The 16,336-nt window shown below is 38.2% G+C and overlaps 1 long non-coding RNA gene across 2 annotated transcripts in view; it reads right to left on the bottom strand.

Moving 5' to 3' along the window:
- Positions 1-16,336, bottom strand: part of LOC108349981 (uncharacterized) — a 154,311-nt gene that overhangs the window by 70,106 nt on the left and 67,869 nt on the right. The window contains exons 1-2 of one of the 2 annotated variants that reach the window (XR_001836634.3): positions 9,729-9,976; positions 6,007-6,097 (exon numbers count right to left, since the gene is read on the bottom strand). This is a non-coding gene — a long non-coding RNA (uncharacterized LOC108349981). Of the gene's footprint in view, positions 1-6,006; positions 6,098-9,728; positions 9,977-16,336 lie in introns of those variants that run through there. The other variant, XR_010064183.1, reaches the window with a different exon arrangement.

Raw genomic sequence — 16,336 nt, 5'->3', positions numbered from 1 at the left:
TCTTCGTAACTGCCTATTCTTCTTGACCATCCTTCCCCACTCCCCCACACCTCTGCTACCTCACCACTTCTCCAACAGGAAAAGTTGCATATTGTCTATTGCCCTCTTATTCCCCTTAAAGACTCCTTTCCATTAGACAGTCCTCTTTCTAGTTTCATGGCCTACATCCCAACACAGTTGTGCATATATATATACTCTACTCATGCACATGTGCATAAAACACACATGAGATTAAATTATATAGAATGTAAATATTGTATTTAAATAATATGTAGAATGTAAATATATATATATGTATACGTATGTATATATATATATATATATATATAATCCAGTTTCCTCATATGTGGTATTTGTTTGCATGAGTCTGACTTATTTTGTGTAACACAATAGTTTCCATTTCAATCAATGTCAATGACACAAATTCATTCTTCTTTATGACTGAATGAAATCCCACTGTGGGTATACCTGACTGTCTTTATCTATAATCTGTTGACGGGCATCTAAATTGGTCTGATTTTGTAGCTGTTGTGAGTGGTGCAGCCTTAAACACAGGTGGCAAGTATTGCTGTGGTAGAACTTACTGTCTGCCCTGTATTTACCCTGGAGTAGTATAACTGGGTCATATAATAATTATAATTTTTGTTTTTGGAGAAGCTTCTGTAGTGATTTGCTCAGTGGCTGCATCAGGTTATATGACTGCCAGCAGTATATAAGAATTCCTCTTGTCACACATTCTTACCAGCATTTGCTGGTTGTATTCCTGATATTAATCTTGTGGCTATGGTGAAATATAATCTAAAAGTAAATTTAATTTTCATCTCTTTGATGAGTAAGGATGTTAAACATTTAAAATAGTTATTGGTTATTTATGTTTCTTCTTTGGGGAACTTTCTATATAGTTCAAATAGGCTCATTATTGTTGCAAGACTGAGGAGGTTGTTGTTGATATTTGTTTGTTTGTTTGTTTGTTTTTACTGCTCTTTATATAGTGTAGTATGATCCTTTGATCTGAAACATAGCTGGGAAATATATTCTCTCATTCTGTCCATGCTGGTGATAGTTTCTTGTTCTGAACTGAAACTCTTTGATTTAATATACTTCATGTGTCATTCCTAGGATTATTTCTTATGCTATTGGGGTCATAAAATTTGTTACTAATATTCTGAAATGAAAAATAAAATGTCACAGAATTATCATGTAGTTTATAGTATACATAAAACATAGGGTCTACAAAGACAATTTTATCACAAGCTTTGCATCAAAAGCTTTCAAAGAATAGAGTTTAAATAAGCCTCAAAAATCACTTAAGTAATTCACATATATTTTAAAAAATAACACAGATGTAGCCATCCTCAGGTTTCATCCTAATTTTAATTGAAATAATGTGATCACATATGAAATGTAAAATAATCTCATTAAATGTCTTAACCTTGATTAATTTGATCAAAATAATATATATGATGCAAAATACTTACATTCAGTTTCAAATACCACTATACTTAAAATTTATTATAAAACTTGTGTAAGAGAAAGTTAGTTTTCAGTGCTATGTGGTGAGTAATTGATTATAGCTTACAGCATCCCCCACTCAACCTCTGCCACAGTGTGTTCTTGGCCTTCATAGCTGGATGGTGGGTAAATGAATTAGAGCCTCCTCTTCTTCAATATCCTTCCCTAATCAAGTCAAGCTATCCCCAACAGTTGGTTCATTGTAATTGCAGGACAGGGGTTCACATTTTCTTATGGACTGTCAACTCCAGGCTAGTGTCTGACATACGACTATTTGTACAAAATGGCAGTCTGCTCTTTCAAGGGCAGAAGAAGGAGGATCTTATGTTAAATAGGAATTGTTTAAGAGAAGTCTGTCTTACCACCACCACCACCACCACCAAGAAACAAACAAGCAAACCTGTTTTTGAGTAATTCAAGTCAAGTGATAAAAAGCCTTTTGGTGACACATAGGGCATATACATGGTGTGTGTGCCATGTTAAATTACAATTGTAATAGATGCTCATAAAAATAACAGTCATAATGTACTTCTGCAAATTTTATGCAGGATTGTACTGTTTTTGCTTTTTGAAGCAACTAGGCTATTTTAACAGAATTTATTTTCACAAATCAACATTTAATATTCCAGACCTTTACCCTAAGTCTTAAGATGGAACATAATTTGGTCAAACTTGCAGCATCTTTCTATGAAAATGGTTTTGTTAAAGCACACGATGCAGACAAGAAAAAATAAATCAGCTGTGTTTAGGTCAGCAATTCCTCCTGGTCCACCGGTCAGTGTGCAGCCTCACTTCCGTACTGCCTCTTACCTTGACTTTTTAATTTTTAATCTCTGGACTAGAACCTTCTTGAATGGAAATGGCAATTAGAATAGCAAGCAAGCAGGGATTTATACACATCTACCACAACAGAGAGACTCGACTACATAGTGCAGATTCACATAAGACATATTTACAGTTCTATGTATTCTGTGCATGCAGGTGTGTGTGTGTGTGTGTGTGTGTGTGTGTGTGTGTGTGTGTGTGTGTGTGTGAGCCAGAGAACAATCTTGACTGATATTCTTCATGAGCGCTGTCTACTTTATTTTTGGCACAGGATCCTGGAGTTACCCATTGGACTTGGCTTGTTGGTCAATGAGTCCCACATACCCATTTGGCTTTACCTCCTCAGTGCAGGAATTACAAATGTTCAACACCACACCTGGCTTCTTAAAATACTGGTTTTGGGAATTAAACTCAAAGCAGTTAACCAATGGATCCCTTTCTCCAGCCCCACTTCTTATAGAAATTCTTATTCTCCATTTTGCGGATAATAAAATACTGCAGCCCAAAGAAGTTTCTCATTTATACCATAGAAATCAAGAAGACTTTAACTAAAATCTTCTCAAGTAAAGCTACTCAAAGTTCTGAGCATACTGATAAGCACAAAGGTTTTCATGATGTTTATAAAGAATGAAAAATAGAAACACATGCATTGCTTTATTGGCTAATCTCATATATGTAACATTACACAGGCTGTTTTTCTCTCTACATTCAGACATAGAATAAATCTTGCTCCATTTTAAGTCTTCTATTACTAAACAAAAATGAGAGGAAATGGGGCTTTGGGACAAGTAATACATAGAAAAGGTTCTGGACAGTAGAAATAAACTGACCTCAGGTAACATGACCTCCCTAGATCCAGTTTCCTGCAATCCCATAATTACATTGATGATTTGTTTCAGTTTCCTTGGTCATTATGTAATTTTCCAAAAGTATTCCATGTATTCTCTAATCCTTTGAGATTTACTTTTAGATAATGTAGAGTTTCATAGATAAATAGCAATATTATAGGAGATAATGCTTTGTCTGGCTTTCTTAGAAACACACAATGACATTTCTAAGAGACCTTGATTTTGCAGGTACTTTCAATTTTTGCAGAGAGAGAGAGAGAGAGAGAGAGAGAGAGAGTATGTTTGAGCTAGACATTGATAGAGAGAATGTTTGAGTGTGATGCATTTAATGTCTGATATATGTACACATGTATGTACTAGTGTGTACACTTATGTCATACATACACAGAGGGTAATGAAGGAAGAAAATTGTCCTGCTTTATCACTTTCTACATCATTGTTTTGAGGCAGGGTCTTTTACTGAACCTGGATCTAAATTGTCACAAGCCCTAGAGATCCCCCTGTGTCCATCCATATAGTTCTAGGCTTGTAGGCATGTGTGACCACATTCAGCTTTTTTTAATGTCAATATTGTGGTCTAAAACAAGTTCTTTCCACTGAGCTATCTCCCCAACTCTACTGATAAAATTTCAAACTTCTTGTGGGATAAATGTAAGTTCCTTAACAATATTTTTATTGACTTAATATTTCAGCCATTGAGCAAAAATAGGATGCCTAAATTATAGCCATAGACTCTATCAAAACTGTAAATCTTCCATGCGACTTTTCATCTGACTGTGGTTAAAATTCTTCCAGTGGAGAAAAAAACTATTGAAATAAGTTGGGGAAATACTATTCTCGTCATTACTTCTATCACTGTTCTGTCATTGTCGCTTGAAAGCTCTTTAGAAGACTAGTAAAAAACAAACCAAAATAATTTGCCCATAGAAACACACACCCAGAAAATATCTTCAGTGATCTTTTGATATTGCATTTCCATAGATCTGCTTGGGGAAACACTTTCCTGAATGACAGGAAATCTTGGACTTGGCTACAGTGTGTAGTTGTGTGAACAAATGAAATGACATTCAAAGAGACAGAAAACTGGGAGAACTGAACACAAACTTCCGAAGAAGGGAGTCTGGAACACAAGCTGAGTAAGGAGCAGATAACTAACCTGAAAATACACTTACATTAAAAATGATAAAGGAAAGATTTCATATCCATGAAAGTATTTCCCTGCTCCTTTAGAAATTTGTGTCCACAACTAAATTGTTTTAATATATACTCCCTATTCTCTGGAAATAGAGACTCTAGTGTCCTGCATGAATGTCTCTAGTTCATTAGAAGTGACACAGGAAAAGTTCCTTAAGCACCCATGGGGAGGTTAAAGATCAGCATTATAGTAGGAGCAATGTCAAGCAGAGCCATGTAGAGAAGTCTGCTCTCCCTAGAACACAACTGTATCCACATTCAGTGATGGTGGTATGGCAAATGGGTTAACAAAGGACAACTTAGATGACCTCGGTGTTAACAAATCCATTTCTATCAACTCAGAAATTCAGGACTTTCTTCTAACACATTGAAGACCTTATATCTGATTTCTGAAATGTCAATAGCATCTCTTCAACTGAAAAACTTGGACGATTTCTGCCCACTGACAAATGTGCCAGGGAGCAACTCCCATCCCTGGCTGGAATAGAGGAAAGGTGTGAGCCCATCTCTCAGTAACTTTCATGCAAAACTAAAACAGCCTGTTCATACCAATGATCACGAGAAGAAAGCGTGAGGCTGACAACTATAAAAAGGTGATGGTCTGAAGTCTTCATAGTCACTAGCACTATGTCAGGCATTGACTATATTGGAAGAAGTTGTTCCCATCTTTATGGTGCTTTATATTATGTATTATTCTTTGCTATAACAACAATAATACAGTGGCCTTTGGTGTATAACCTTTTACTCTGAAGATTTCGAACTCACAAATGTGGGAAAAATCACTCAAGCTAAATAACGAATGTATATAGGTTCTATGCACTTCCATCCACATTTCATTAAATTGTAATTTTCACAACACAACTAATTTTTAAAGAAAAACTCAATTAACAGTAATTTACAGAAACTAGGTATTCTGAATTAGCAGAGTATAATATCTACACAGTTAAGGAAGAATGGGTTTTATTGCTTACAAGACCAAAGTGAGATTTCAAATGATCCTTTTCAAAATAATGCAAAGTTCTTATGACATTAAAAGAACTGAGCTATTCAAATTATACCTTAAGATCATAGTCATAAATTTCCAAAGAAATTATACTGCTTTTGCATGCAATACATTAAGAATTTGAGACCTTTCATTTTATTAAAATGCAAAGTAACTATGCAATCTTGCTCTTTATAAAAATTCAATTACACTGAAAATCAACTAGAGAATATTGCCTTTGAGTTTAAGGTGAATCAGAAAACCACAAACATATGAAGATTATTAAGAAAGAAATTAGACAGAATAATAACAGCAGTTCTGTTTGGTCTTCCCAATAGACTTTACAAATCACTCTCATGTATTTGAGCTTATTTTTTCTCTCCAGTGTTCCACCTCACTGGACCTTAAACTCCCAACCTCCCAAAGAAGATTTTACCATTCTGCAAGTAGAATCAGGAAAAATTATTTAAATTACTTACCACCTTATACATTCTTATAGTCCTTGACCATTTAATTCACATGAAGACTGTTGTAGATTATTCTTTTTCCTGACTCCTATCCTCCTACACAATCAATCAAGGTCAGTTCAGAACCAAAAGACTATTGTTTGGGATGGCTAACATAGGAGTGCTGGGTCCGACTTACCTTCTCTCACTTTTTGCCTCACAGCAGGACGACACCATCAGAAACTCACAGAAATGGATACATCATCTCTCAACTCTACTGGCTTCTTGCTCTAAAAGACATGTGAAGGAACCAGGGTAAGTTAAACTACAGGATTCAGACAAATACTCACACTCAAAATAAAATTGCTCTTGGTCCCTTTAAGATTCCCTAATGCCCTCATGGATTCCTAGGTTGTGATGCCCTCTGAGGCATTTCAGTGTTGCAAAAAAAGGTCTACTACACAAATAGAATAGCTTATATATTCTTCTGGTAGAATGTCTAAACATCCTAAATGGAGCCTCATCAGATTGATTTGAAATACAGCCCACTTACTTATAGAGAAAATAATCGTATGTTCACTGTTCTAATAATCATTGACTAAATTATATTCAAGAACCTAGAAAATGTGGAATGCAATCAGAAATATTGAAGCCTTTTGCATATTATTAAAGATATAATGACGAGATAAAATGTGCGCCCACATGAGCCAAATGGATGTGTGCGTTAGGTGAATTTTCAGAAGCTGTACTATTGGTTTTTCTCTGCAAGCTGGACGGGTGAGTTCAAATTCAAATAAATCAAAGTAGTACTTTATGGTATGGACCATAAATAGCAAGCTACTTTATAAACAAAATCAGAGCATGAATATGAACTCAGTTCACCTTGAGAAAAGGCTCCGAGTGACAAATTAACTCAATATAATTAGTAAGGAAACATCAACTATTTAAACAGAAGATTAATTGCAAGGAAGAACTAGACTTTAACAAGACACTGATCTCATGCTTCCATTTGTGCATGCAGGATAACATATCGGTGTGCTCCTGTCAAGTAAACCCACAATCTCCAAGCAGTGTCATACATAATTACATGATACACATAACAGATGTGGCTTACTATCAGGAAAGCAAAACAGCAGCAAAGAGAGACTGAGAAATGTGCTGGCCTAAGTGCTCACAAATGAGGGACTAATAGAATTGAAAATAAGGTCACATACCCAATCTCTGGTGAGAAGTATGAAGTAAACAGAAAGCTGCCTAATGAAATTCTAACAGCTTGCAAAAAAAGTAGTCTAATTTTGTCATCTAATATTCTATTTGGGGATATGTGGAGCATCATTTAAGGGTATCACATATGCTATAATTTAAACGGAAGCAGATAGATGATACTTGCTTCCAACTCCTTGAAAAGAAATAGCAAGACAAATTCTGGTTTGCACTATTGCACTGGCCTCTTTGGGTAGAAAGCCTGTGAGATGAGTGTGGCACACATAGGCTTCAACACGCTTTTCTGTAGTCTTTGTCCCTTTTCCCTGAAGGAGCAAACCAGAATCCATCACTGCATATCAGCAACCTCATCTTTTAAGACAAAGCTGTTGAAGGGACATGGCTCACTCTGGTATTTTTCCCTCTGCTGAGTAATCCAGAGACCAAGAGGCCCTGAAACCTCACTTTTCTGGCTTCTTGGTAGTTCCCTTTCACACCTGAGGACTGATTTTGCACTCCAATAGAAGCATAAATAACCTTTTATGAAAGGTCAGGTGAGTATATCAGTCAGGGTTCTCTAGATGAACACAAGCCAACAACATAGAGAGATGGTAGTTGACAGATAGATAGATAGATAGATAGATAGATAGATAGATAGATAGATAGACAGACAGACAGACAAACAGATGATAGATATAGGTGATACCATTATAGATAGAAATAGATGGTTTAGATGTACATATGCATACAGCTATACATAGAGTTATACATACAAATATAGATAACGAAGGGGGCTTGTTGGATTAGTAGCTGCAACAATGGCCATGGGCATGTGGAAGAAGTGGCAAAAGTGGTGGCTGCTCAATTCAAGAAGAAGGAAGCTTCAGCAGGCCCAGTCTGATGTTTTGAGCTTAGAAAATCCATGGGGATTCACTGGTATGGAGTTCACATTAATAAGCAGAACAAGTTGCAACTGAATTTCAGCAGACATGGAAGCAATCACATGCACACTCCCGCAGTAAGAAAGGGGTTAGTATTCCCATGCTGCCTTCCTCGCTGCCATTTGCATCCAGATTCCCACATTCAGAGCAGGCCTTTCCCCTCCAGTCACTGTCTACATATCATTCTTCCTTAAAAGCATCCTTACAGGCACATAAAGGTATGTTTCACTAGCATCAAGTATGTCTTCTTCTAGTCAGGTGACAACCAATCTCAGCCATCACAGCATCCTAAAGGAGAACTAAGTAGTCCAGGAGTAGACATGACCAATGTGTTACATGCTGGTATAGAAAAGTCACGATAAAACCCACTATTTTATGTAGTTAATATGCACTAATAAATAAACAAGCAAAACAATATAAAATACTTTAAAGGGTTGTCCTTTTATGTAATCAACTTGCTTCCTTAAACTATAAAAAGGCATCAGGTAATTGTTCTCTACACTTTTGGAAGAAACTTTCTACCTGGGAATTTTCGGCCCTGACCCTGCCTTCCCAGCACAACACGTTCTCTTGGAGAGATGGATGGAACACAGGGTACCCACATGTTCAGCACATCCTCCACCATTAGGCTTCACTCTCAGATCCCTGTGGGGAGCTTAGCTTCCCCAGATCCTTTCTTTCTTTTCTGCAAAACTCTTTTCCTCCTGTATGGGAAAACATCAACTGATGCTGTCATCTCTTCTTGCACACTTCAAGCCCGGCCTGCCACCCCATGCCAGGTGGAAAGCATATAGGAGTATTTCTTTGACCAGGCTTTGGCTGGGTGTAAATGGAGGTCATGGGCTGTGTACTCTAGTTTGGAGAACCTTAATGACTGATAGGAGCTCCCGGAGCTCCAATTCAAGGAGTACCAGCTCCCATGAAATCACTTTGCTCCCTTCTCGGAACTGGCTTTATCATCCAAGCAATAAGAGCTCAACCTCATTATGTTCTAGACCTTGCTTCCTTCCTGGACTATTTCCATGTAGTGCTCTCCTTACTGAAGGAACATGGTTCTGCCAAGGCCATCAGATCATGCATAGGGAACAAACCAAGTACCTTCACTCAGATCCTGTATGTGGACCCCTGTACCAAGGAGAGAGCATCAGTTGTATCTCAATGCATAGTGTACACTTTAGACATCCTTTTTCTTCAGCAAGTGAGTGCATTCCTAGAAACTCTCAATTCTGTAGGACAGAATTGTGGACGCTTACATATTTTATGGGAGAAGTTTGTGATGGGCCATCATGGATGTGTTATTAATAAAATATTGATATTAATTAATAACAAAATAATTTTAATAACTAATAATACAAAAACAATACATCTGAGAAAAGGGGAGAAAAACCAAATCAACTAGTGCCCTATGTTAATGCTATTCAGCTTGTTATTAAAGCGATTTTATATCGAATCAACTGTTTCTTCCTGAATATTTACTCATGCACATGAAAAATATTTAATGGACAGCAACAGCATGGGAAACGACAGGTAAAGAGGAAGAAAAGCAAATGCTGCAGACAGAGGGCTGCTGCAGCCCCAGCCCCTGTGCTCCTTTGTGTTGGCTGCTGCCACACCCTAGGCTCTCTGCTCATTCCAGTCTATTTTACTGCTCTCCCAACTGAGGAGCTAATCGCCAGGGCTTGAGTGCTGACTGGGCTCCTTCCTGCAGACTTGCTGCCTGGACACACATCCCCAGGGACACACATCCCCCTCCCCCCACCCCGTTCCCAGTACTTACTATCGACTGCTCTAAATTGTTCTAAGGAGTGCTGTGGTGTTGGTTTGCAGACAGGCAGCTACCTGAGACAAACAAACCAGGGCTGATTTCCCCTGTGGCTGTGAGTAGTGAGGAAGGCTGTCCACAGGTCTCCATTTCAGTTTGGCCACAGCACAAGCAGTTTCCACTTAAGTTGACAGGGAGAGTAGCAGGCAGTCCCCAGAGAGAACACACCTGCTGGGGTTTCTGAGTGAGGTTGCAAAGGCTTGTCACTGAGGGCTTTCCTCAACAATAAAAAAATAGTAGGGCGGATAAGGAATCGAATGACGACAGAATGTTTCTTGCTGTCATCCAAATAATTACTTCAGTTGCTCTGGGTATAGAAATGGTGACCTTGCACTGCTCTCTGCCTGCCACTTAACAAAGGTGGCTAAGCAGCCAGCAAACAGCTCAGAACAAGAAGAACAGGGGTTCCGGGGGGGTGCACTTAACTTGGCAAAGGAAAAAAAGCTTCTAAAAACAAATCCAATTCTCAATTCCCCAGACAATACTGTGCTTCTGCATCTGCACCAAAGTATCTACAAGAAACATAGATTTGACTCAGTTCCACATGAAAAAAACAATCCCTCCCACCCCCCACCCCTCCCCTGGCGCCCAGGAGGAGAGGGCAGGTTAGTGAAATGGAAGTATAGTTTTGCCTTCTTCCTAACTGAAACCTCGAGCCTTGTATCCCTGCTTGTATCTCTCCCTTCTTTCTGTGCCTTTCCTGTGCTTTCGATTTGTTTCCTGACTGATAAAGATTGTGAATCCTATCAGCAAAACAGCTGGAACATCACAAAGGAAGCACATTCAGAACCTGGTAGAATTGTCCCAATTCGCATCTTCTGTAAAATGGGAGTTACCCAAGGATGATAGTATCCTCAGACAGTTTCTAGGTTTAATTCAGCCGTCACGGTTGTTTTTGAACACAATGGCAAGCAATAACAGATGTCAGTGGACAGTGTTAGGTAAGCCAAGAGAATGCCCAGGGTCAAAGGCCTCCTACTATAAGGATCACAGCTTACAAAGGTAGGAAGAACGTCAGGGACAATGACCTCTCACTCCTTAAAACATATTTTACCTCAAACGCCACTCCTGTGCACACATAAAGAAAGCTACCATGGTAAGTGCAAACTTTAGGCCAAAACTTTATTAGAAAGAAATATTTTATTTTCCTAAAAGCAGAATTCAATTTCTACTTTCAGCTCCATTCTACTGAAGGGTGAAAATCCAATTTAATCAGCAATCTTCTTCCTGTCCTTAGGTGACATATAAATTCCAAAGGGATTATGCAGCACCACAGCGCTGTGTATAGCCTGGGGAAACGTATGAAGCATCCATTGGCAGTCTTTAATCTCATTAGATCACAGACTATTGTTCTACCAAACATGTCTCAAACACACTTCCCGATGGCAGGAGCCCTTAGATCCAACCCACTCTCAAGAATTCTGTGTTCTTATGGCCCTGCAGGCTCAGCCTATAGCTTCTCCCCAACATTAGGGCAGTGGAAATTAAGCTACCTGCAGCCCCCCTTTGGTGACTAGAACTTTTCGTACTATATTATCTTGACGTGTTCTTTGTCATACCAAAGTGGATTTTCCTATAGCCACTGAGAATATGTCCTATCTCTGGCTTCATTGGCTCTACCTATTTCCTTTCTCACTGTGCCTCTTAGGGAAAAGGCTCTTCATTCGACCTACTTCTCGGGTGAGCCACTTGTGCTCTCCTTACTAGAGGCATACACAAGCCATATTCTTCCCTTTTTGCCTCTCAAGTACAGGCAAGAATTTCAAAGTTCAAAATCTAGAGTAAGGCTTGAGTTGGTAGTTTTTCTCTTAGAGATATTTTATCACTTCTCTGAGAAGGCCATAAACTTGGGGTAACAGAACAATCACTAAGTAAAAGGAAGCACCAGAAAAAATCACAATGTACATATCATTAATGAAATATAAGACATGGTGTGTTACAATAAATCATATATATTAATATATTATGCATGCATATAAAATTTCCTACAATCTGATGTTTCTGGTATAAAATCATAACATTCTTACTAAAATCAAAATCAACAAACACAATAGCCTTGCAAAACCCCTTTCCCCCATCTTAGGCAAATAGCAGCAGGATACACTAAACGATAAAGAAAATTTTGTCTGCAATGTTCTTATTTCTTCAAATAAAAAAAGCTTAGAAATCTGAAAAAAGAAAAAGAAAAAGAAAAATCTGGTTCCAGCTCCATGCCCCAAGCAAAATAAATAGAGCTCAACTAACAGCTTAGAAAATGATGTCTCAAGAAATTGGTGTTATATCTGAATCAAGATTTCCAAATGCCAGTTCGTAAATGGCCTTTGATTCTACCTGATATTTATGCCTGTCTGAATAGAGAACAAAAAAAAAGCTTTTTTAAATGTGTTGCATCTTATTATTTAAAGGTGAAGTTTCTCTTCCTCCTCTCCACTGTCTCTCCTATCTGCATGCACTGTAGGATTCTACACATGAAGCTAACCATCAGATGTTACTCTTGGTCTTTAGAAGCAGATTCTGATATTTCAGGTGCTTCTATGATCCAAGCTTCATGGTTCTGGTTGATTAACCGATTACTTTCCAGGGGCTCTGCTCAGCTAACTCACTGGACAACAATGCTGTGGGACATCGGCCTCCCCTGAGCGAGTTCCCATAGGCAAAGCCTGGAGCTGTGCTGTTTATCACGATCTCCTGGGCTCTGGCAGAGCAGGTGGCATATGTAAGCCATGAGTAAACATGTTCAATGAGTGAATGGCCCTCTTTAAAGCTGGTGCTCATAGCCTCAGGGTTATGAATTCTCCAGGGTAGCACCTCTGAATCACCACCTTTCCAGAAGCTATGGTTTAAACAGAGGGTGTCCCAATGTGGCCTCAATGTGTTCAAGACTTGAACGTTGGTTGGGCATTGCATTGGGAAGTGATGGAAACCCCGTGAAACAGATTCTTTCTGGAGGAAGTAGGTCTTTAGGGTGAACTTTTGACCTTACCATTTTCTCTATTTCCTGCCCACTCTGAGATGAGCACCCTCTGTCACATGGTCTTACCACCATGATGTTCTACTTTGCTATAGCCCAGAATCATCAAAACCAGTGGTCATGGCAGAAACTTCTCAAACTGTGTGTAGACATTATGCTTGGTTTTTTCTCCTAGCCCCATGCTCCCAGAAATAAAACTCAGAATTAAAATATATTTACAAATAACTTGGCCATATGCTAGGCTCTTATCTGACTAGAATCATAATTTAAGACAGCTCATTTATTTTAATCTATATTCTGTCACATGACTGGTTATTTGTGTTCAGGTACCACGAGTCCGTCTCCTCATAACTTCCCAGGCAGATCTTCCCACACCTGTCTCTATCCCAGAATTCTTTCTACTCCCAGATGCCCCACCTTCTATTTCCTGCCTAAACTGTTGACCACGTTGACCACAGATTTTCAACTGACAGCTGACGTATCCATATAATACACAAGATCATCTCTCAGACATGATCCCATCCTCCTCTGAGTTGTCTCAGCTATATGTCAGAGCTATAAAAAAATAATCAATACACTCTCTGAGAGACTATTTTAGACTTTCTTTTTTCTCACAAAGCACATATTCTCCAGTCTAGAATGGAAGAGAAAAATGATTGAGGAAATATCATCCCAGATTGCCTTAATCAGGATTTTTTTCCTGGAAGGAAATTGGATTGTGTTCAAGGGGAAAGGTGTCTCCTGGTAGCTTGCCAGTCCTGAGTTCTGCTGTGCTCATCATGTTGAGTCTGCCTTGTCCTGGGTCCTTGGGGAAAGCTGATCTCACTCTAGGAAGCCGAGAAGTTTACAACTGATGGTACTGCCAACTGACTCATCTTTTCTCTATTGTTGGGAGTCTCTCCTTTTATGTGGGTCCTTATGACTAGAAAACTAGAAAAATTTTACCCATTTTCAAGACACTAATCCACAAAATTTCTCTTTTGTTCAAAAGAAATAACCTTAAGAGGTATGCCGTTAGCTCCAGTACTGTACTAAACAACAGGGAGATAAAGAGAGCCTAAAACTGTAGCTAAGCAGAGGCCATGTGTCACTTTCCAGAACTCATGGCTCCCTCCAACAGGAAACCCTTTCTCTGATGTCTCCTCCTCTCCAGTAATCTATAACAGAGATTGCTCAGAGCAGTTGTGACTGGAATACACAGATCATTCTGAGAATCTACCTCTTGTCACTTCACCCCATGTCTATTCAAAATTCTGAATCTAAGTTCCCAGGTCTGAGAAATCTATCATTTAAACAGTGAGAGATTGTGTGTTCAATTTCTCTAATTTGAAATAATCAATGAGACACAGAAACCATTCCCAAGCATAACTGGGACTCATTAAACCATAAATTGTTGAAAGCAAAAATAATTTCAGTAATCACTTATGATAATAAAATATGTCCTTTCAATTAAATTGCAAAGACCCAGTCATATTTGCTTTTTGGTCCACATCATTTGTTTATAAGCAAACTTAAACTTCCTGAAAACACTAACTTTCTTTCCATTTCATATAGCTTTTATTCATATCCACCCTTCTTTTCATGTCTGTTCCTTTATCTGTATTGAACTGTGTTAACCTTAAACATTTTATTCCTGATCTTTCTGTGGCTGATGGTTCTCTAGCAGCTATGAAAAGCAAGACTTCTGTCTCTATTCACACTCCTTTCCTTTTAGTTTCTGCCTAGGAAACTCCCAAATTATTTTTCTTAATTCCAAAGTATCAAAGCTCCTGTTTCCATAAAAAAATTCATAAATGCAGACTGAGTTATAGCATTAATATAGTATGCTTCTGAAATACATTAACTCACGGTGAGTTGTAAGTTTCTCTAAACCACAAACAAAAAAGGTTTTCCACTCTCTTTTCAACTTGTTTTAGCAGCTACTTAAGACCCTTCCTTCTGTGTAGACTTCTGCTTCCTTTCCTCACATGAGAAATATCTCTTGGTTCTCAGTGTTTCTGTTTTGGTCTTCCACATAATGGCCCTGAAGTCACTAAAATCTATGTTCTGACTATTGCCATATAAAATGTACAGCTTTTTATTTTCATATATTTGATTGCTAAACATAGTATCTAAATATAGGCTGTGCATTCAAGTATGACATACTGACAAATTCTTAATCTCTCCAACCACATTTTAATTCATTTTTTCTCTCATGAGTTAGTTAGATCTCCTGGTAGAGACAAATGTGGTAAGACCATGAGAATGTAGATAATAGCTTAAGAATGACATTACTTCAAATCTAAGCTGTACCTCATTTATGAGCTTGCACAGTATGTTTGCCCCTCTGAGACTCATGTGCCCACTGAGATTGTTAAGTAGCAGTAGATCATTAGCCCCCATTGGAAACAGCTTCCTGCTAGTTGCTGGGTGGCTTCATAACTGCTATGGCCAGGATATGTCCCCCAGATGTATATAGTTGGAAACTGATTCCTCAAATTTATATGTTAAATGTAATTGGATGTGAATACTATGGAATAATCAGGATTAGATACAATTATGAGAGTGGAGCCCCCTCAGTAAACATCATATAAAGGACAGAGCTCAAGTTAGCATGCTTATGGTGTCTCACCAGGTGACATGGTGCCCTCCACCATGTTATATTGTAGCAAACTATCCATATCAGATGTCTGCACCACTCACCTGGACTTTTCAGGCTCTAGAATATAGGCTAAATCACCTTCTGTTCTTTATAAGTTTCTCAGTGGGTAGCATCCAGTTATAGCAACAGCAAGTAAGTAAGGTAATAAAATCCTGATGGGATGTTTAAGCAGTATTTACTCGCTCTCTTTTTATTACCACAACCATTTCCTCAGTTAGTTTCCTTGGGTGTCTTCTACTCAATGCGCAAGCACATATAAAACCCTCCAAGACATCTTTTAGGGCAGTTCTAAATTTATCTTTGGGCATGTGCAAATAGTAAAAATACCAAGTACCAGGGCAGAGGAGCAGATGGAACGATGGAAATCATGTGCAAGAGGTTAAACAGGAACATTTCCAAGATGGAAAAGAATTAAAATCACCCTTTAAGAAAAATGAATTTTAGCACTGAAGGTGATTCTTTCTTAACATAGTGAAATTTTGAAATAGCGACTTCTTGTCTGTGCATACCCTGTGTAATTAAATAAAGTAACAATTCCCAAACCACTTTCCAGGGAAAATTTGCTTTTCTGGTTTGGAAAAGATCATTCACATTTCTGACTGTTACAATGAACCAAGCTAGAACCAAGCTAGAATCATAGCGCATTGCCTCCTAAAGTAGTCTATTAACTGGCTGGGATCCCTAGCATCACTCCAAAACCAAGAACACATCTTTTCAGGAACTTAAAGCAGCCAGGACAATTAACATGATATAAAAGAGGTACATAGACAAGTATAGTCCATTTAAATAAACAGCAGTAGTCATAAATACATTAGTAATTGTTTATCTTGGTCTGTTGTGTCCAGTATAATTGTCATGAACTAGTCCACATAATTCTTTAGCATTTGACCTGTGGCTTGTCTAAGTTGAGATATGTTTTTGAATATAAAGTATTAGATTCCAAATATTTGG

Source organism: Rattus norvegicus, chromosome 2 (genome assembly GCF_036323735.1).
Source record: "Rattus norvegicus strain BN/NHsdMcwi chromosome 2, GRCr8, whole genome shotgun sequence".
Classification (NCBI taxonomy): domain Eukaryota; kingdom Metazoa; phylum Chordata; class Mammalia; order Rodentia; family Muridae; genus Rattus; species Rattus norvegicus.
The sequence above is the reverse complement of the archived record's forward strand: the minus strand, read 5'-3'. Positions and strand labels throughout refer to the sequence as shown.